Here is a 22,056-nt window from a genome sequence, read left to right as displayed (position 1 = left end):
CTTCCAGATTAGATATGGTGGGGGATATTCAGCACCTCTGGAATCTGGGCCATATGTAGGAAGGAGGTAGTTGCTGATCATCCTGTATCCAATTCTGAAAGTTTGTTCTTAAACTCCAACATGCAGAATCTCCATTCCAAGCATATATGAAAATTTCTATGAAAATTATTAATCTAAACTGACAGGTTTATTTAACTGGGGGAATCAACATTAAATTTTGTTATCTGTACTTCTACATTCTACCTGTACAGTATTCAGTGTGTAAATAAGCAGGCTGACAAAATTTGGGGTAAATTAAGAAAAAAAAGGCTTCCATTCTCTTTACAACAGAGACTTTCTGTCCCTGTAAAAGGCTGACTCTATGTTTCAGGCTCTGCTAAAAACTTCATGCTGTACCAGCTGTATGAATAAGACCTGTCACCTCAAAGCCACTAAGGTACTTTAAAAATGCTTTTGTGTTTGTAGACTTTCCCTGCATAGTTTGGTTTGAGATTCTTGACTGGGGATACTTTTCACAGTTATTTGTTTCTATATTTCCACTTCTCCTGTTCTGAGCCGATGTCACCAAATCATATTACATGAAAGTTTGGACTGTATTATCATAAATTCCTGGGTGGGGTGGGTGTAAACTGCTTTCTTTTTCTTTTTGCTGTTGGACTTGGTGATCTGAGTCCTTCTAACTGAACCGTTCTGTTCTGTTCTATTTGTAAATTTCCCGTTTTCCTCTGAGAATATATAGTCACCAAGTAACACAGTTTTTGAAGATAGGGAACAGGCAGCTGAGGCCATGAACTTCAGGTCTGCCCAGCAAGCATGTCAGGCCTTTATTCCCATGTTCAGACTCCCATCTACCCATAGAAGCCACCTAGCTCTGTAACAGCTTCATCATCTCATAAGAAACCAGAGTACATCACTCAGAGCATGGTGACTGTCTCTTCTGATGGGTTTCCCTTTTGATGAGACCCATCTTAAGCAAAATGTAATTCCCAGAAGAATCCATGTGATCCCAATCTTTAATAGCTTGCATACATCCTTAATGTCTTCAGGGAGGTGTGTATGCAATTGAAAAGTCTATAACAAATGAATGAATATATAAATAAAATCCAGCTGTCCCTACGTGCTCAGCAATGCCAAAACTACAGGATCTTACTGCTGTAAGGTAACGGGCAAATGTATTCTTGTATTTCTTGTCTGACTTATAGTCAAAATTCTCAACCTGTTTATGGCAATATCAAGCCCGATACTGACTTTAGTGGGCCAGGATTGCTCCTAAGCTGCTCATCTGCCCTTAAGTGGCACACAGAGATGTCTTGATTACATGAGAAGAGATGCCCTGTTTTGTTTTTTTTTTACAATTTAATTTACCAATATTGCCATCAGTCTGAACTGGCTGAACAAAAGCTGCTACTATGTTAACTCTTATGCACTGTAATCCACATGCGCAATTGCAATCAAAAGTGTGCAGTTGAACAGAGCTGTTTCTGAAGGACTAATACAATTGCAACTTTTGATAAATGACATTTCACTTTTTTTTTTTAATACATAAAATATATTAGAAGTGCAGATGCTTTTTTTTCCTACTAATGGCAACTAATTTACTTTCTTCCCAGCTTGTGGTGCAGGAACTTGAAAAGCACAGGTGAGGTATGAAAGCTGTAAATATTCTAGCAGATTTTTTTTCTGGTACATATCGATATACAAGTTACTTATGTGCGCACTTTAAAATCATACCCAGTGAAGAGCTGTGTATGTAACACCAGCAGAACAGTTGTAGTGAACCACCTGGGTGGATTCTGAATAGGAATAATGGCTCTGACCCTGGGCCTCTCCCGTGTTGTGTCTCCGTCAAGCTGCATTCGTGTCACCATTGGGCTGTATTAGTATCGACATTGTGTTGAACCTAGTGGTCTAGCCATTTTCTTGCTCAGCACTTTGACAGGATTTGTGGCTGTTTTAGTATTCCGGGAAAATGAAGTATGTCAGTGTTAAATATATGCAGTTGTATATCTATTTTGTGAGATCAGCATTTCTTATTCTTGAAGTATATTAATTCTGGCAGCTACCCGTGATTTTATCTTCCGACCTCCTTGTCAAAATCATGCATAGATACTGCTCTGTAATCAGCTCTTTGTCCGTACATGGAACTTATTATCTAGCATTTGACAGAAAATAAATCCTACTTGGTTAAAATGTTATTTCCTACAGAACTTCTGTGCTTTAAGATTAGTTAATAAATATATTAGCCACTGGAAACTCTGTGTCTGGGAAAGTTCTTGATGAATGTTAAATTTGAGCAGACTCTGTCAGTGCCATTTGCTCAGTAACAGGTAGACCACATGGGGCACAATCGGATTTGCTATGAAGCCAGGGATTCTGTCTTTGTTTTAGATGTTCATAGGCAGCCTAGCCGTAAATGTGCTCATTTGAACTAGGCAAATAAAGGTGATGAAATGTGATTTTCAGCCACTTCAGTACTATGTGTCATGCTGATGATAGAAAAGGGTGTACCTGATGGTCCGGCAGGGTTATCTGCTACAGAGCTGCACTTCCTGCCCTTCTGATCTATTTACTGTACTCCAGGACTGTGCTCTGGGGCATAAGATAAGTATGAAGTATTTCTTTGGGATTGTTTGCAGTCTTTTTACCCCAATTTAAATCAGAATAGAAAAATAATATAATCAAAATTATGCAATTTCCTGGTGAGGTTACAGCTATACTGAGTTAAAAGTGGTTTTACGGGTACTGTGATCATCAATTGTGTTTTTACAATTGCAGTGATCACTTATTGTACCGATATGTTTGTCATACTAGTGACTAAGGACTTACTAGTAATTAAGCACTATCCAGGTAAGCAGTCATACACGCCTAGCAGTACAGAGCATGTAGCCTAACCGTGCTTAGCTTGTGGGAAAGTCGTGTGAGCACAGACTGGGCAATGGGATGGTTACAAATATAGTTTTAGTGGGATGCAGAGTGGTGTCTATGAAGAAAGAATGAATGAAATCTGATGCAGTGTTGAGAAAGGCTAAGGAGAAAAAAGCAAAGATAGGAAGTAGAGAAATGAAGGGGAATGGCAAAGGTGAGAGCAGTCACAGCAGAGAAGGCACAATCAGCACTGCTGGGTATTCCTCAGGTAAGCAGAGGTCCCTGTTTTGATTGATCTTACATTTCAGAGGGCCTGGTTGATATCTTCCTGCTGTCTTTACCGAAGAGCACATGCAGAAGCAGCAATGCACCAATGCACCTTTTTCCCACCACTTTGAGTTCAGTACTTGTGCACTGTCAAGGCTAGGCATTTGCAGAGGAAGATTGTTAGGGATAACAGTTTTCCCTACCTTTTTATCTACATAGCAGTATGCTTTGTTTCAGTTCATTCAATACGACCTAGAGTAAACTATACCCCACAACATGAGGTTGCATTTATTTTACTCTTCTACCAATATATTTGCACTGGTACGAGCTTTTCTTTTAGAAATAAATATAAGGACAGATTAAAAAAGCATTAAGGCACAAAAAGGGGCATAATTTCAGTTGTTGAGGGATACCAGCCTCTTGCTGTTATTACCTGTACAGTAACTGAAGTATATTATCCCAAGTAAAGAAAGGATTGCTCGGAGACTCCCCCTTAACAAAACAAGTATGTGTGTGCTGTAGAAGACTGACTGCTCCAGGCATCTTGGATAGTTAGATAATTTTCCAAATCTGCCACGAGTGAATCCGTAGATTCTCCGTTTGCTACTATGGTAGTAAATATACTTAGCATTCTGCATTCACATGCATGTGATTGCACAGTTCCCCTTTGCTAAACTAGTAATCAAGGGCTCCACTATTCCTGTTTATTTCTGTTTCTTTCTATCTCTAATTTCACTTATTTTCTTTGTTCTGAGCATTCCCTTCAAAGACTCTCCAGTTCAGCCTGCCTCTTTTCTATTCAGAGAGAGACGAACAAAAAACACAGCAGTAGCACCTCAGGATACCACAAATATGTATGTTTTATTTTTACCCTTAAATCTCCATTTATGATGACACTTCTAGGGTGTTCTCATACTTATGCCTCTGACAGTTGAAGACAAAAATGAGAAGATGACTCCTTAATGCTTCAAAGTGCTATAGCAAACCTTATTAACAGGGACTAATTTACAGGATTAAGGACAATTTACATCTCCAATAAGTGCAACAAATGATGGTATCATCTACACATAATTCCCTCTTCCCCCTTTTCTTTTGTCAGCTGTAATTTATCCATCATTGTCTTTGCTTGTGTACCTTCTGAGCTCTTTAGGTTATGCCTACATCTTCAGTGTTGATTCTAGGCAAGCCTGCAGCACCTGTACCTGCTGCTTCTCCCAAAGCCACTCCTACAGAGAAATGTTCTCTTAAACAGAATCCAAATAATCTGTTTAAACAAGCAAACAAACAAAACATGGCAGGGGCGTTGGAACTAGATGATCTTTAAGGCCCCTTCCACCCCAAACCATGCTATCATTTTATGATTCTATAAACCAAAAAATGAGCAGGAGGAGCTTCAGCAGTTGTGACCATGTACTAACTGAAGTGGAAATGTGGGAGAAGGAAAGAAAATACGGATATTATGAGTGGTGCTCCTAGCTTTGAAAAGATTCTTGGATCTAAGATCTTCACCCCATGTGTCGCTGTTGACCAGGTGCAATACTCTGCTTTGAGGAGGGGTGTGTGGATGGGACCCCGACCGTGGGAGCTGTGAGATGGTGTAAGGTTGCCCTCTTCTGTTGTGACAAGGTAGGTTGACTCCTGCAGAATATAAACTAACTGCTTTCTACTCTTTGTAGGGCATCTAAAATTCATTTCCCTGGAATATCAGAGTGCTCTATGACCCTCAGGCATTTTTAAGTTTTCATGAGTAAAAGAGATAAAGAAGGGGGACGTAAACAAGCAGATGATCTAGCTGAAAATATCTCTGTCCATATCAATGTGCTAACAAAGACGTCTGTGTGTGCACAGTCAGATTGAAAACTGGTGTTTCCTCTTCCACAAGATAAAAATAAGAGTCATCCGGGGGAGTCTTTTGGGTGTTCTTTTCTGTGTCTCTTTCTGTGTCTTTATATAAGAGACTGTGTGCTACGTGTCAGAATTACTGAGAACAAATTGACCCATCACTACTCCGTTTCCTTACCACAGACTGACATTTAATTACAAACAATCTGGAGGGCAAAATAGTGTTTCCTTTGACAGGAGGAATTAACCACCTGGACAGAAGTGCTTTGTTGCAGAGAAAGCACAGCCTTTCAATACCAGGTTAAATCTCTGCTCAAAACGAGGGAAAACAGACAGTTTTGTGGATCACTGGCCAAAGCCACTTTCCAGCATACACAAGAGAATGCCAGAGGTAAGATGGTCAGGGCATTGATAGAGAGCAGGTCACCCAGCATCTCCAGGCTGCTCTAAATGGACGCTTTAGTCAGGGGCATAGCCTGATGAGGGCATTGCCTGTACTGAGCAGTAGCGGCTCCCATCAGTATTAATAATGACCAAGAATGCTCACAGCCTCTTGGGATCTGGCCCTGTCTGTTTTTAAGAAGATTGTGCCACCATTGGCCATTGTAACACTTTAAAGGTTACTTGAACTCCTAACAGTTTTAAATAAGAAACTGCTATTATGTTTTATTGTTTTATTGTTTATTTATTTAACTGTTTTATTCAAAAATACATGTATATGTAACATTTTGATACAACCTTTTTTCTGTTTTAATACATGCAGGGAAAAAAAACAATATATTTTACCTACTTTACAATGCAATGGAAACTAGTGCTTGGTGCAACTTTTGAAGGGCAAACTCATTTGATTATAAGGAAGAAAGGTCGAAGGCATGGGTGTGAATGAACTACCAGCCAGGTCTTGTTTGGATGGGGTAGCAGGAAGGAAGGAGAGGGTCCTAGGAGAACCACATTATAACAGAAAACAAAAAAAATTCTATTTATTTTTTTGGCCAGTGTAGGGAAATGTCTGTATGCAACCTTGCGTGTCCTCAGATTCACCTTTGCCTTTCAGTTCAGACAAAGAGTTTACAGGAAACATGAAGTGATTTAGTGCTGTGCAGAGAAGCCTTCCAAATATGAGCTGAATTTATAATTGACATATCTATGAAATATTAAACAAACCATTAGTGTCTCTGAGCAGGTTACTCACATGAGCACTTCAATCTGTGCCAGATCATGTCTCTGTGGTAACATATTAGGCTCTGGCTTATTGAGAGTAAAGAAGCATAAATGAGAGCTCACTGGAGACAGACCATCAAAAAACACATTTAAGTGGATAAATACCAAAAAGAGATTTAATACAGTGATTATATAAACAGCTTTCGCATTCCTACAACGAAGTTTGAAATAAAGAAAAAGTCATGTGCACAGATAGCCACTTGATAATAAATGTGACAATTTCAGAGATGATTACAGACCGCTGTTGAATGGAGTAGTTGTATGGGGAGGTTGTGTCTCTGCGCACTTGGGTTGTTGCCTATGTAGAACAGGCTACAGGATGCCTACATGAAATCATGGGATGGAAGGAGGGTCAAGCAAGGGGGAGAGGCATGCACCTTCCCAAACACTATGCATATAGCTGACGGGGGGACATTTCAGGAGCTCTGGGACAGACGTAAAGAGTCTGCTGGTGCCCCTGCCCGGGAGCCCCAGTATGCTTGAGCTGGGCTGGCGACCAGTCCAGGATACTTAAGACTTCTTTCCAACCTGAGTGGAAAAACAAATAAACAAACAAGAAAACAATGGCATCTGCTAGCCTCAACCCACCAGGCACAGCTAGAGAGATGTCACTCTTTGTGAATGGCTCAGCTGTGAAACACTCACGGTCCCCTTCTCATTTCCTGAGGAACGAATGATGATGATCAGCCATTGGCATGGTCCATAACTGAAACACATCCTTGCCAAGGGATATTCGACAGTCTGTGCTCCTCCGAGATGTCAGTTCACCAAACAACATTGGTTAGCTTGCATTCACAGTATGAAAATCATTGCTGCAACCTCTCATCTCTACAGATCTGTGGTGTTTTTTTTTTTTTTTTCCTAAATTCAAGCAGTAGAGAAAGGTAACATGCAGTGAAATACCCGCACATAGTCTGCAGTAAGTGGCAGCTGGTTTGCTCCCGTCAGTTTGCATGTACCAAAGCTGGCCTCCCCTGCATTGGCTGGGTGTGCACGGAGAATGTATGCCGTAACATTTTTCTGCTGAGGCCAAGGTCATTGCTAACAACATCATAGCAGTTTCCTGCGTTTGTGTGCCAGCTTCCCTTCAGAACAAGTGCAAAGGTCTGAATGAGTAAATCGGAAGGATTCAGAAACGGAATAGAGAGAAAAGATGGCAAAGCAAGAGAGAGGAATATTCCTAAGCGTGCTGGAGAATGTCACAATTAAGAAAAAACAAAAATGAAATAGAACTAGTTTTTGAAAAGTATTAAGGGAGAGGAATAAAAGTATGAATATTTTCTTCTTTCAGTGTTTTTCTTGTATGAACCAGCCAAGAGTCTGTACAAGGAACCACAGGCAGTTTCTCAAGATTTTTTTATTTTTTATTTTTTAATTGAGAACTAAAAGCTCAACAAATAAATGTAGTTTCACTAAAGTCTAGACTAACGACACTACACCGCCTGAGGGGATTAAGTGGATAATCAAAAACATTTTGTGGTTTCTGCTGTTCCCAGAGACCAAAACCAGGGACAGAGGAAAATCAGAGGTCGTAAATGAGCCAAACTGAAAAAAAACTCTAAACCGTGCAGAAAAAGATGACTTTCCCATATCCAGTTAGAGGCCAACTTGAAAGTAGCTAAGTATTATGAAAGAGAGAATGCAAACACAGGATCTACAGCTGTGATCTGAAGTCCTTTCTTTTCCTTGTAGGAATATACTCAGAAGAGTTTAATGCTCTTTTAAGCAACTATTAATTTTTTTAATATGTGACTCAATAGAGCTCTTTGAATTTATTAAAATTGTACTTGGCAAACCAGAATGAGAATGTGAAGACTGATTCTATAATGTAATGTGATTATTTAATTATTTTGATAGGTAAAATTAGAAATAAGATCTACATCACTGTGGCTGGAGAGCAGAAGCTTTTATGGGGAATTTAGTCTTGGATTTTTGGTAGGAAAATTACCTTTTGGGTAGCACTGCCTTTAGCAGGCTTGGCTTATAAATCAGATCTCAGGCCCTAGTTATATATTAAGATCTGACTATTCAGATCGATCGTTGTATTTTTATATGTTGGTTTCCTCTAGATCATTGCTTCAAACCTAATATTCAAACCTTTGGGATTTGGGTGTGAATGACACTGTTGGTAGTATCAAGTTATATTCTCAATGAGTTACTGTAAAACTGAGTCTTCTCCAAAAATGATTTGTAAGATCACCTCTAAATGCACACATTGGCTGAGACAGAGGGACCAGCTCACAGGAACAGGGACTTTCTGGGTCAGGATCTGACAGTTTAGATGACTTCAGAAATTGTGGGCAGAGGTGCTAGAAGAATGGACGTGCTGTTCTAAGGAAGCTCAAACCAAAGCCTCTCAGTGCCATGGAATTATATTTAGAGATTTTGTCTGCAAGAGAATCCCTACTGTTTAATTCTCCTCCAGCTGGACCTTGTAAAGTGATTTCTCAGCAAGGCCTGCGAAGCACAGCATTGCACCAATCAAATCTATTAGTCACAAGCACATATGGGTGATGATACCTACATCAGGCTGTGGGAACTCTGCAGTCAGCTAAGCTATGTTTGGCATTTGTTTTGCATTGCAAAATCCCTTCACAGATGCTGAACGTTAGGCGACCACTGAGACAAGAGTCTAAAGCATGTACAAATCCTAACGACAAGGCAAAATTGTCTTCACATTCTTATCATTAGTTGGACTAAATTATACCATACAATTAACTTCTCTAAGGTCATTAAAAATAAAAATTTAGGGAAAAAATACCTTTCATTTCTTAAATGTTTATGTATAAAACATTAACAAAGGAATCAATAATTCCAGTTTAGTAGAAAAAACAACTCCAGAAGACCAACAGTTTTGAGAATAAATTTATGTTTATTGGTTAGCACTTTAGGGGCTCTCAGAGCTATGTGCTACTGGTCTGCGCTCAGTACAAGGACGGGTTGTGCTGTGGTCTCATACCAGGCTCATTCATTAATCAAAGTGCCTGTGTGTATTTTAAATGAATTGCTGTTGATTGTCCTGCCTGTGATTATATTGAATATCTGTATACGCTAATAAAATAAAGGTAAAATGCAGGTGGTAATGTTATTGTTTTCTACAATAATGGTAATATATACTGAGTCCATTTAAATACTGCCTAAAATGTTCCACTCAGCAGAATATGAGAAAAGAAAGCTTCAGTTTTCCACTAGGTGTCAGTCAATCTATTTCTTTGGGTAAGTAAGATCTGTCTGCAGACGAAAATTGAGAGCAAAATGCAGATGTAGAAGTGCTCCAAAAATAGTTATTTTTGTGAGCCACCAACCAGAAGTATTTTGAAAGACTGAGACTGAATAGATGATTTTTTTTATTTTACTTGTGCCTCTGTGTTTTCTTATTTGCTTTACATTTTTCATTTAGTAGCAGTCAAGAGAAACCCCACAAACGCCAAGCCTGGTACAGCCCATCCATGAGCAAGCAGTTCTGGGAAACCAGAAAGCAGGGAGGAAGAGCAGGAGTGGGCCGGTGTGGTCTGCAGAGTCTCCATTTTGTAATGTAATGTCAGTCCTGAGCCAGCAGCAGCAGGATCTGACCTCTTCACAGGGAAGATGCCTCAGCTACCGCTTGTTGCAATGGAAAGCCAACTCCAACAATTTTCAAGGGAGCTCAAAGCATCAAGCCTTTGAACTGCCACTGCATTAAAGAAAAGAGAGCACCCTTCAAGACAGTGCAAGGCATGGAAACGTTCTTGGGAGAGGTCTGAGAGTGCAGGAAGGGTGCAGCAGGATAAACTTAAAGCGATTGCCAAGGGGAGGAGAGACTCTGGTTCACTACCTTTCCCTCTGCCCCTCAGTTATTTAGTTACTTACCTAAGCTAAGTAGCTCTTGCCTACCCCTCCTTCAAGCCTTATGCTTTTGTTCCTTAGTCTGATGTGTTTCAAACCAAACCCTTATATTTTTTTCAGTCAAAAAGTTCTTAGGGCTTATTTACAAAGAGGTATTTTTTTTGTGGTACTGTGGGGCTGGAGGAAGTGGCTGATGCTCTCAGGATGAGCCAGGAGCACCCACGGGGGACATCATGCCTACGCTGCCATGTGTGGCTTCGCTTTTAATAAACCTGCAGGAACCCAAACTCAACAAAACTAGCTGATTGTGTTAAAGTTGTAAGTAAGTGATTAAAATAGTAAGTCTACTTAAGAGTGATGTCTTTGGTGCTGGAATCTGTGCTGCTCTGAGGTTGTGCTCTCCTCCTGGTGTTCACAAACATCCACGATTTCTTCCCAGTTGACAGAAACCTTGGCTCTTATATATGGGAGTAAAACTCAGGATCTCTGGCAGTCAGTTTTGTTTCACTGTTCAAATTCTCACCTCTGTGAAATCATTCCAGAAAGATATTTTTATTTATGAAGTTTTATTTATTTGCTATTTCTATGGCACGTACCTCAGAGATTCGAGAACCCTCCTTTGTTTTCCTGTGTGTATCCAGCTCGTTCCCAAGAAACGGAGCAGCAACATACTTGTTTGAGAAGGAGGCATGAGGGAAGTGCTGGCTCCCACCGTTAGTCCCCGGTTCAGCAGATGGGAGCTGCACATTTCCATTTGCCTCTGTGGAGCTGTGTAAATAAAACTGTTTCCTATAGAGGTCTTCAGGGCAGCCACTTTCTCCTGTGGAGATACTGAGATGGGAATGCTTGCTGGCTCTTCTCCTTCGACAACTTTCTAGTAGCTTCCAGTGGGCCTCTGAAATGCCAAGTGGCTAAAAACCCATCCCATGCTTCTTCCTGTAGGGAATATTGGCCACAGGACAGAATTGCCGATCCTTAATTACTGTGTCTGTACAGACAATGATCTGCCTGGAGCCATAATCAGATAGAAAAAGGCTCCGAAACAAATCTATAGAGTGAGTTATGTATTTATGTGACGCCCTGGTGATGGTGCGGGCATGCCAGCACAAGTTATTAATGCTACTGTATTTTTATCATGTGAATATGCCTGTGTCGTTAGTGAGCACCAGGATTTCTGGACATGGCCTCGCAGCTACACAAACAAGAAGTTATTTCAGCCAGCCGGTTGCATTTGACAGGGAATTTCATATTTGCAATTTGGTGGTGAAAGGAGCTCACTACACTTGAGGAGAAGGAGAAAGAAACAGTTTTCTCTGATTTTTTGGAACAACTGCACTGATTTGGTGTCTGTAATCCCCTGAGGAAGCCGTGTCTCAGCTATAAATACCCTCTGAGCTAGCTCAGTGGGTTTATCTGGACTGGGATTAATTTATAGGTGTTGCATGTGACTCTCTCAAGGGGGTATATTTCTTATCCTCTGTGGAGCAGTGATGAGGAAAAATGACCAAGGGAGAGTTTGGGATATCTTTAATGAGCAGCTTCCTCCATTGTTATTCTGTCCTCCTCGGAGAGCCTGCAGCTGTCCCAGAGCTGACAGCCAGGGGACAGAGAGCCCCTTGGGGCAGAGTGTCACCTGGGAGCTGCGGGGAGGGCAGGAGATGAAGTAGCAGCCATGTTCCTTTGTCACTGAATGCATCCAGTTCTATAGAATAAATCTTCTCAGTTAAATCCAGATAAAGCTGCCTCTGATTATCCGCAACCCCCATGCCATTGCAAAGCAGGAGGAAGGATCTGGTGATGGTAGATCAGCTTTTAGCTGAAGCCAGGCACCCACCCAACTTGCTGATATGTCTTCTGTGTTGGAAGAGAGCAGGGAAGTGGTGCAAAATGTGCAATCTGGGTGTGTAGATATCCGTTCGATTAAAGGAAGTTAGAAATTGCTGTGAGGTTCTGAGAGTACAAGGTAAACTTAACGTGGGGTCGGCTCTTGCAGAGTACTCAGAGGAGAGTTGCTGGTGCTAAATGTCCTATCATGTGTTTTTCCCCTCATTTTAAAGGCACTGGGACTGAATCCTAAGGTGCAGCATTATTGCAGGACTGTGTTAAATTTAGCTGTTGAAAAGCCTCAGAAAGGGATCAGTACTGTCACTGTTCTTCTGAAGTCACTGCAGGACCTTGATGGGTGACTACCAAAAACACAGGATGAGCCAATTTGGACAGTCCATGCAATTGCCAAAAGACAGATTATCTCCATACATGAAGCTGTAGGTCCAGGCTTGTTTGTGTTTACTGAGAAAGAAAGTAAATCTTTTCCCCTGTCATAGCTGTATCATGGGAAATGTCAGACAAAAACATGTTTCTGAATGTCTAATTTATTTTCACCAGACCCAGAAATGCCATGTTGAGTAGTGGCTGACTCCTCAGAGGATAAGTGGTCAAGTAAGGCTGCCTCATTTGCTTTCTCAAGCACTTCTGAAACACTTGGGCATGCGGTATCAGTGGGAAGCAGCTCTGGAGAAATGCTGTGCTGTTGTAGTTCATTCTCTGTGTACTTGCCCTCTTAAAACCTTATAAACGAATTGAGAACAATAGTTCTTTCCTGAGTGGGTCCCAGTTCACCAGGAGCAGCTGAATCATGGTATAGGGCACATCAGAAGCTAAAGGTTTTATTGCTTTTGGGCAAAAATTGTCAAATATCTTAGAACAGAAAAATACTTTCAGATGACCCTAAACTTGTGTGTGCCTTGTTTAGTAACTTAAATCTCTGTGCTTGAGAATAACTAGCAAGGCTTATATATAATTTCTGATCAGGTTCTGATCGAGTTCTCCTCTTGTCCCAGCCAGGGAAACTTCTGGACAATTCCCCCTCTAGCAGAAACTCTTGCATTTCAGGGGAGAGGATGGCTGTGGGGAACTCGAGCTTTCCAAGAGGGTGATGACAGGTCCCTTACCTCCAAGTACTGCTAAATGCAATCCAGTCTATAAGCAAACGAGGCCACCTAGACTGAGCTGTGCGAGTGTCTGTGGAAGGTTTTGCATCACACTGGGGCAGGAGAAGGGTGTGAGGTACCAAGGACTGAGCCTGGACCAGCTGCAGTGCTGGCTCTGCAAGGATCATCACAAACAGACAAAGCACGTGAGCAGCAGGAAACTGTCCCAAAAAGAGAGCTCACAGGCTCTACAAGGACAAAAAGTGCCAAAGTAGAAAATAGCAGGGCTGTGGCAGCAAATGATTTCAGGAGCCATTGCTGCTCAGCTTTCTGCCTGCAGCTGCAATGTTTTACAGAGGTCAACTGGAGATTTTATTTTTATTTTGTGTGTGTGTGTGTGATTTGAAAGCTTTGGGGAGTTTTTGGTGGTTTGTCAAGTGTACATCCTGAAATCACATAAAGCATGCTTGATCAACAGTTAAGGTAAAGAACAAAAATAGTGTTTTTAGAGTGGTGAGCCCTAAGGAGCAGCACCCTAAGAAAGATCTCCTTACAAAGATTGTCTTGTAGCCTATTCTCTGTTTCATGACTTGAAACAATTTCAGACAGTATGTACATTTTTTATCCTAGTTTACGATCCCCGGATCATGATAATAGGTATAAAATAGTAATCTGATTTTCTTAAAAATATTATTTCCCCCCATTTTTATTTTTTTTTAGCAGTACAAATCTGGGCACAGCTGATAACAAAAACGTACTGGGCCTTATCTCTTTAAGGAGCTAGCTGGACACGATGCCATCCATCAGCGGTGATGGGTGGTTCCTCAGGCACAGATGCGCACGTATTGCCGTCTGCGCCTGATGACGACCAGACCCAGCTCTGCTTTCTGTCTGCTCTCCTGCATGGCGCTACAACACAGAGCTACGAGCGAGGGCAGAGCAATGCTCTTGATAAATCCTCTGCAAATGCTTGGGCTGCTCTCCTGTGCAAGTTTTAAACAAAGTCGAGAAACCTGGGCTGGGCTGGCTGCAGGGCCTGAGTGCAGACTGCAAACAGGCCCGTGCTCTTACAGCCAGGCCAGGGCTTTGCTGACAGTGGGATTTCCCTTAGAAACACAGAATCATTATGGTTGGAAAAGACCTCCAGGTCATCTGGTCCCCCTCCCGCAAATGTCACCCACTAAGCCATGTCACCAAGCACCAGGCCCAACCTTTCCTTGAACACCCCCAGGGGTGGGGACTCCACCACTTCCCTGGCCAACCTGTTCCAATGTCTGACTGCTCTTTCTGAGAAGAAATGTCTCCTAATTTCCAACCTAAACCTCCCCTGCCTTCTTTTGGCTGTTGGGAAGCAGTCCTGAGGGTTGGTATGCCATGACAGGCCTGATGGGCAGAGGGCACCCACAACAGCCCAAGGGGCTCAGCCTTGGGCCCTGCTCCTGCTGCAACCTGCTGTCTTCAGGCTCAGTAACTGCTTTGAGGTGAACATCCACCTGTGGTTTTATCAAGCTGGGAGTACTGTGAATGGAAGTTACCAAACAAACGGGGAAATACTTTAAAAATCATCCTCATAATCTTCTGAATTACTGTATTTTCTTTTTTTCCCCTGGTTCATTTAAGCATTTTTTAAACCAGGTTTGTCAGCTCTGATGTGTCACAACTTGTTCCTGTGATTAACATGCACTATTGAGGTTGTTTTTCAAATAGTATAGTTGCATCTGTAGTTCCCAAACCTTTACCTTTATGCTTGAGCTTTCCAATGGGGTTAATGGCATATCTGTTTCATCTCGTGTCTATCAAAAGTAATTTGATTCAGAAATCTTTTGGAGTTGTGCATAGGCAAGAAGCAGCTCAAAGGAAACCTTCTTCTCAGCTTGGCCTCTAGGTATTTTTGTTCCAACTTCTTGTAAAACCTAAAGTTTTTACTCATGATTACAGAAGCAAAAAATGTATGTTTTTTTATGCCTTGAAAAGCTGGATAAGTCTAAGTAGGGAAACTGAGGCACAGCAGGACTTGAGGTCCACCTGGGAAACTAGACTGAGGGACGGGCTTAAGCCTGGAGCCTGGGCTGGGTTCCCATTTATGCTAATAAATGGGGTTATTCATTCATGTTTAACTCAGAAATGTGTGGCAGAGCAGTAGGAACAGGAACTGGTGGGGAACCGAGTGCTGCAAAACCTGGGAAATACTGGAGTTTTGAGTGCCCAAACCCCTGGGAATGATTCCTGTAAGAACTGGGCAGAAGAGAAGGACAGAGAAGAGCGAGCCTGTTTGTTTAGCTACACAATGTTTGCCTTTATGTCCCTCCATCTTTTCTAAGGGCCGTGACGGCACTTCCTTCCTAGTACATTTGTGTTGCTGCCTGAAAGGGATGTGTCTAAATAGGGGTCAGAGCGACTGCAGGGCAGCTTGCTTGTTTGTTAAACAATATGGGAAGAAAACAGAGGCCATGAAGGATACTTCCCGCCCCCCTGTGCCCCGAGGAACATTCTTTATAAAATTTGGCAGCAGCTCTTTCATCAGAAGTCAGCAAACCACTGCATGGAGCGTCTGGCTCTGGAAAATGTTTTAGCCATTTAGCACAGAGGAAGAGAAGGCACAGGAAAGAAGCTTAAATAAAATAGTTGCACAAAGACTAAAAAACAACAACAACAACAACAACAAAACAAACTTCTAAATCAGTAAACATATGGTGTATAAATGGTAAATATATATATATATCAGTTATCAAGAAATTAAAAGGAAAAGCAGCCTTTGTGCACACTGCATTACAAGCAGGAGCACAGTATGTATCCTGTCCTGTCACAGGTCATGCTGCCCATCGGCTCAGACCAGCCCTTTCTCTGAGAGTGACCATTGCAAACCAGTTCAGAACACAGCACAGGAATGCTCCTGAGGCCTCCTGTGAAGAATGTGTTCATAGGTAAGCCCAAGAAATTAGTGGTGGGTGCAGAAAATGAAGCATGAAAAAAGGAGGAACTTCCATAAATATATTTGTCTCCAAGCTCTGAAAAAAAAAATCCTAAAACAAACCACCACCTCTGAAGACTTAAATAGTGAATGACAAGCGTTAATGATGTTCTGAAAATAATTACTGCTGTAGCAGAGCTGATGGCTGACCTTTCCAGAAATCAGCTTATGTTGCCTTTGTTGCTGAGATGACTTGGTGAAGCTCTGACTCCGTGCTTCCGGGGACTGCCCCAGCACTAAATGGGGGTTGGGGTGGTTCTAACTAAGTCTAAAACTTTAGATGCTTCAAACTCTCCTAGGCGTGCCAGTTGCTCGTGTTTTTCTCAAATAGATGCTAAGTCTGTTAGCCCTGTCTGGCCTGCTGAAATCCCTGCAGCTTTCAGTGGCGGGGCTTCTGAACTGGACCACCACCATGGATGGGCCATCCCTGCCCTCATCTGTCCTGCCTTATCGGTGAAGATGCCTGGGGCCCAGCCTCTCCTCTGTCCCTGGCTCAGAAAGTCTGACAATTGAATGTAGTTTGTTAACACTTCTGCCTGACGCAGTTTGTAGCTAACACCATGAGGCATGCGCTCTACCTAGAAGTTGGATGCTATTTTTATATACAACATTTATTCTTGTAGACTGGAAAGGGGAAAAGATCAAATATGATTTATTTATTTATTTATTTATGTATTTTAGTCTATGGTTCAGGCACTAATCAAGAAGCAAGAAAACTTCTCTACTTTTCTACTTGCTCAAGGTCATTCTTAAAAGGCCTCCAAACACAGTTTGCTGTGTTTGCTGAGGCCTCCAAAGCCAAATCAGGGAGGCTGAAGACCAAGCAGTGTGTAACATCAGTGCTGCTGAGCACTTTGTTACGGCCCTGGAATCCATGAGCAGTTATGCCCCCTTCTAAATGTGGTTTATTTGCACTTCAATTGAATACTTATACGCCATCAGAAATATGTGTTTCTATGCTGCATGTAGCATTTGATCCAATGAGGAGCGTGGCACAGAGGTAGGATTTCTCATTTCATTATTTGGCATGTGCTCCTCCCAGGTGATAGGTATTGGCCATGTAATGGTATGTAGAGGGAGAGCAGGTGCTGTTTTCCAGACATATTACCTCAATGGACCTCCTTCTCTCTTCAAGAAAGACTAATAAGGCTTTCAAAATTGTTTTTCAGTGCGTCACAAAGCAATTTTCACTGATATCTGCTGGTGAACAAAATTGTTCGTGGGTTGCAAAATTTCACCATTTTCTTGCTTTTACTTAAGTACTGCTTTTAATTTAGTTATAGCTTTCTTGGCTTTTTTGTTTTTTGAAACAATGGTGAATTCTGACCAGGTGACCTGTGGTTTGTTATGAATAGATATTCCAGACTGCTGTGCCACTTAATGGGATGCTAGAAATGTCCGCAATGTTTAGCCAACTGGCTCCTCATATTCCTTTTAGAAAAGTCCTTCTGCTATTGCTGACACTCTGCACACCATCTTAGTCTGGGCTGTGCAATGAATGTGATCTGTTTTTGCTACTAGCTGGCTTATTTAAAAGGTATCAGTTCTCTAAAGTGACATTTAAGTGATTTAACTGAAGCCACATTTTCCTCAAATTCTCATTTCACTTGCTAGCGGTCTTCCACCTTCTCCAATAATTGAGGCCCAAGCCCCCTCAAACCTTAACCATCTCTGCTATACCATCCTGCATTCATTCTTGCAACAGGCTTATCTCAACAACTTGTGGAGACTGGCTGTCATATCATGGAAAATATTATTTAATTGAGCTCCCTGGAACATGAGGAACATAATTCAATTGCACTGGCACTTTTAACACTGCTTCTTTATATTTGATTTTTGGAATAGCAATATTTTTTTAATGTGGGGATGGCAGGAAGAATTCTGCTCCTAAGGGACTTCTCCTTTTTTATTATTGCAAAATCTTAAGAAATGGGTCAGAAGCAATGATGGTGTTCAGATCCATCACATCACTCTTTTATTACTTGAGCTAATGAAGACGTGTGTCTGGAGAAGGCGACACACCTACTGATAGGCTTTTTCTTCTCCTTTTAATAACAAAACCAAAGATCGAACCTATGGAATAATGGATTTAATACCCACTGTTCTAGGGAGATTGTGCTTATTAGTTATGGGTCTTCCTGCTGACTTTCAGCTCCTGATTTTAGCTCCTTTTCCCACACCCCAGCTCGTTCACCTCTCCTTTCCCTCACTGCCAGACTGCAGGAAGGAGAGCATTACAGAGAGGGATGGACTCCCTCTTTCTATTTGCTGTGTGTGCACCATCCCACTAAGCTGAGCCACAGTGGAGAGATTTCTGTTCAGCCCTGAATAAACCAGGGTGGGATGACACCTACTGCCTACGTAGCTCAGTGTGAGCTGTCGAACAAAGATAATTGGCCTGTAGTGGGTATGAACAAAGCATGCTAGCAGAGCTTCCTAGCGGGGCTGGGTTTTGAGTAAATGTTAGAAAAGCAAAGACTGTCCCAGCTCTCAGGCAACGTCCCCACCAAATCATAGATTTATATAGGACGGACAAGACCTTCAAGATCATCAAGTCCAACCATCATCCAGACCTACCAAGTCCCATGCCAATCTTCACGTTCTTGACATAGCATGGAGGCATTGTATCTTCTTATTTAAACGAAGAGGCACTTCTGCAAAACATAAAGCACACTGCAAGCCACAGCCTCCAATGTAACTTGTACAGAAAGACTTGCTCATTAGCAACTTCTAAAATAATTGGTTTACTTCATGGTGACTTTGTTTTTGATACCATGTTGTTTCCTACTTGGGAGGGCAGCATTACCTGACACTTGCGGATGGAAACCAGTGGTCTGTAAATCCTGCAATCGTGTCAAATGGTGAGGAGAGACTCTCTTTTAGGTGTTCATGATGCTTTATGGAAATTAGCACAAGAATGATTCCAGGGCATTAGCCTGTGACGCTTTAAATGACTTATGCTCTTGCTTCTCAGGGAGAAATTGTCCCACAGCCTCAAAGACCTCTTGCTGTGTGGAAAATGTCTTTTCCTTTCCTTCTGCCTCAGATTTTCCATTAAGAAATTTTTATCCCAACTTGTACACCCACTCAGCCAGTCTGAACTCTTCCTCTGTGTTTTTATGACCTTCCAGTGCGAGTAGACATTTACTACATCCCTCTTGTCTAGTGGCCAGATTATGTGTATTGAATCTTTCTGTATAAATGTACCCCTTCAATGCCTTAATCTCTTTTGATGGATTTTTTTTCTTCTTCTTTGAATCCTTTCCCATCCTTCACTGCTCTTTACAGTCCCTGGCCTCAGCTTGGAAATTCATTTCTTGCAAGCACTATGGAAGCCTTAGGCAATCAGAAAAATAGAGTAGGGTGGTAGGGAGGGGAGGGGAAATTGAGCAAGCCTGAAGTGTCTGAGATAGTGCTCAATGCAAAAGAAGCACAGATGCAAAACTGCATATTATCATCAATAACAAGAACAGCACTTCATCTCTAGTGCTACGCTAGTCATCATTTTAGACATTGATATTTATTTATTTATTTATTTCTAGAGAAATGGAATAGCTCTGGACTGACAGATGAGAAATACCCCAAAGTAATTTTTCAGAAATATTTAGTATTTCCTCCTATAATGGATGCAGTCAATGGCTGTATTGACGAGTAATGGTATAACATAAAGGAATTAGCATTTTGTCTTTGCAAATTTAATGCATTGGTCTATTAAACCATTATCCTGATTTCATAAGATTGTAGGGCACTTTGCTTCTGGCACTTAGCAGTAAGATCTGTGTATAGCATTTAATTTTCATATGTATTAAGAAGCATCTACCTTTGATTACGTAGCCTGGATTATGGAGTCATGGATTGCATGGGTTGCATACTGACTACCCCCTTGCACAGACTATTGTGGATAGACATATAGTAGGTCCTGCTCTCTCTAAGGTCTTGATGGTACTGTTTTGAAACACTTCTAAGACTCACTTTGGTCCCAGACTGTGTGTGTGTATTAGTGACATTGCCAGTGATTATTTACAGCTTTATAAATATTTAACTGTGGAGTGCAATACTTGAGGAATGACGAGGAATGAATGATAGTGAAAAGATGACTTTTCCCATTTCGTTTTTTTTAGGAAGCAGTGCTGAATATCAAAGTAAGGAAGCACGCAGCAGGCTGGATCCGTGCCACTTGTGGGACTCCGTGTGTGCCATCGGCTGCACCAGCCATCTGCCAGAATTGAACAGGGACCCAGGCTGTGCTCACCCTGCAGCAAGTGCTGCTTCATGCAGGGGACTGTCCGAGCAAGAGCCAGTGTGAGGGACACCTGGCAAGAAACACAGACACAGAAATTTGACTTAGATTGTCCAACTGCAGCGTGGACATCTGCAAAAATATTCCCCCAAATACCCAAAACTTTCAGGAGCTTGAAGCTATTTAGATAAGTCAAAATTAACTTATGTTTTAGACATTTAGGTAAATGGAAATTTGAAAGTAACCTAAGCACATTTTAATCATAATGCAGAGTATTAACTTGCCTGAGGACTATGCAGCGCATTAGTGTGCTTAAAAATTTATTTTTCTTTATAATGATGACTTTGTTTGGGTATGTCCTTGCTCTTCTTGCTCCAAGGATCCAGGACTGTAAAGAAAGATGTAGCTTTAAAAAAAGTGTGGGTTGTTTTTTTTATTTATTTTTAGTATTGACTTGAGAAGAAAAAGAGATCCCGTAACAGCCAAACAAATTCCAGTCCCTTATCAGGTAAGGGTCTCTAAAAGACTCTCTGGTGTGTGACAAACAGTGCCATGACAGCAAGGGGGTTATTTTTTGCCAGATTGGGAAGCAGTCTCTCACTGCTCCTGCAGCAGAAGAGGGGGAACTGACAGTGATCTGGACTTCAGGATGCTCAGGTAGAGAAAGAGTACGATGGCATTGCTGACTGAAAAGCAGCAGTCTCATTCCCGTTACTGTGTCAGACAAACCTCACAAATCAAAATCCTCTTTCAGATGCCCAAATTATATTTCTGTTGGCTAAGACTTTAAAAACTTTCTAAAGTTGCCTGAATTAACAGCTGTCTTTGGCTCCATTTTTCACCTTAGTCAGTTGTTTGTATATCCTCCTGGCCTTCTTTTTGGCTTCATTTCACTTTCTCCAATTACTTTCACACTTGATTTTTTTTTTTTTTACGAGAACTCATGACTGCAGAAATCTCCCTGCCCACTTTCTCACTGTAAGAAATAGGAGAGTGGTGAATTATTTTTCAGCATTACATATACCTGTTTATCAACTAGTTTACTTTGCTTCCCGTTAAATCCAAGAGTGCCTTTCTATACAACAGCAGCAAAACAGGTTTCCTTCTGCTTTTAAATTACACACACAAATCTGTTGACCAGGGACCATTTTTGTCCAGCTGTCCACCATCATGGAGGTGTGTCTTCTGAAACTTTTAAAATTATGCGGGTAACCGCCTTTAGCAATCAAAAATAGTGGTCTGGGAGAGGGCAGAGGAGCTCGGAATTTGCCAGCCATATCTAAAGAGTCAACAGCAAGCAAAGTGCCTTTCCTAACCATGAAAAGCCAGATAAAGAACATGAACCACCCCAATAAAGAACAGACTTGTCTGAAATCAAAGATACTTTTCTCATTCATCATTTTTCTTTAAAAATATCAGTTCCTTTAAGGTTACTGATTGCTACTTTTTAAATGATTTTGATGTACTTTGCTAGCCATGTTAATGACCCACATGAAGCTGCACCCTGGTGCCTAGAGCTCTTTAAGTACAAAAGGCCTACTGTGGAAAGATGCAGCAGGCTAGAAGTTTGGATGTAGGTGCAGGTCAGTTTTTGATATGTGAAGACAGCAAACTTTCCCAAATGGGTCTCACCGCGGTGGGTTTTCCCTTTAACGTCTCATCCTTAAAGTTTTGACAAAGCACAAAGTTCCTTAAAACACTTAAAAGCATCTTATTATGCCATCTCAAAGTGACTCCCATTGGTGTGAACTGCCCTTTTCAGGCTTTGAGCCTAGGCCGGGGATGCAGTGGAGTTCAGGTAAGACTGGAGAAATCACTGAGGGTGTTGGTTCTGCTCTCAGAAACAGGCTGTAGACATGAGAGGGGAAGGAAGGATGCAGAAAAAAATAAAAATA

The sequence above is a fragment of the Cygnus atratus genome, chromosome 4 (assembly GCF_013377495.2).
Source record: "Cygnus atratus isolate AKBS03 ecotype Queensland, Australia chromosome 4, CAtr_DNAZoo_HiC_assembly, whole genome shotgun sequence".
NCBI lineage: Eukaryota > Metazoa > Chordata > Aves > Anseriformes > Anatidae > Cygnus > Cygnus atratus.
The sequence above is the reverse complement of the archived record's forward strand: the minus strand, read 5'-3'. Positions refer to the sequence as shown.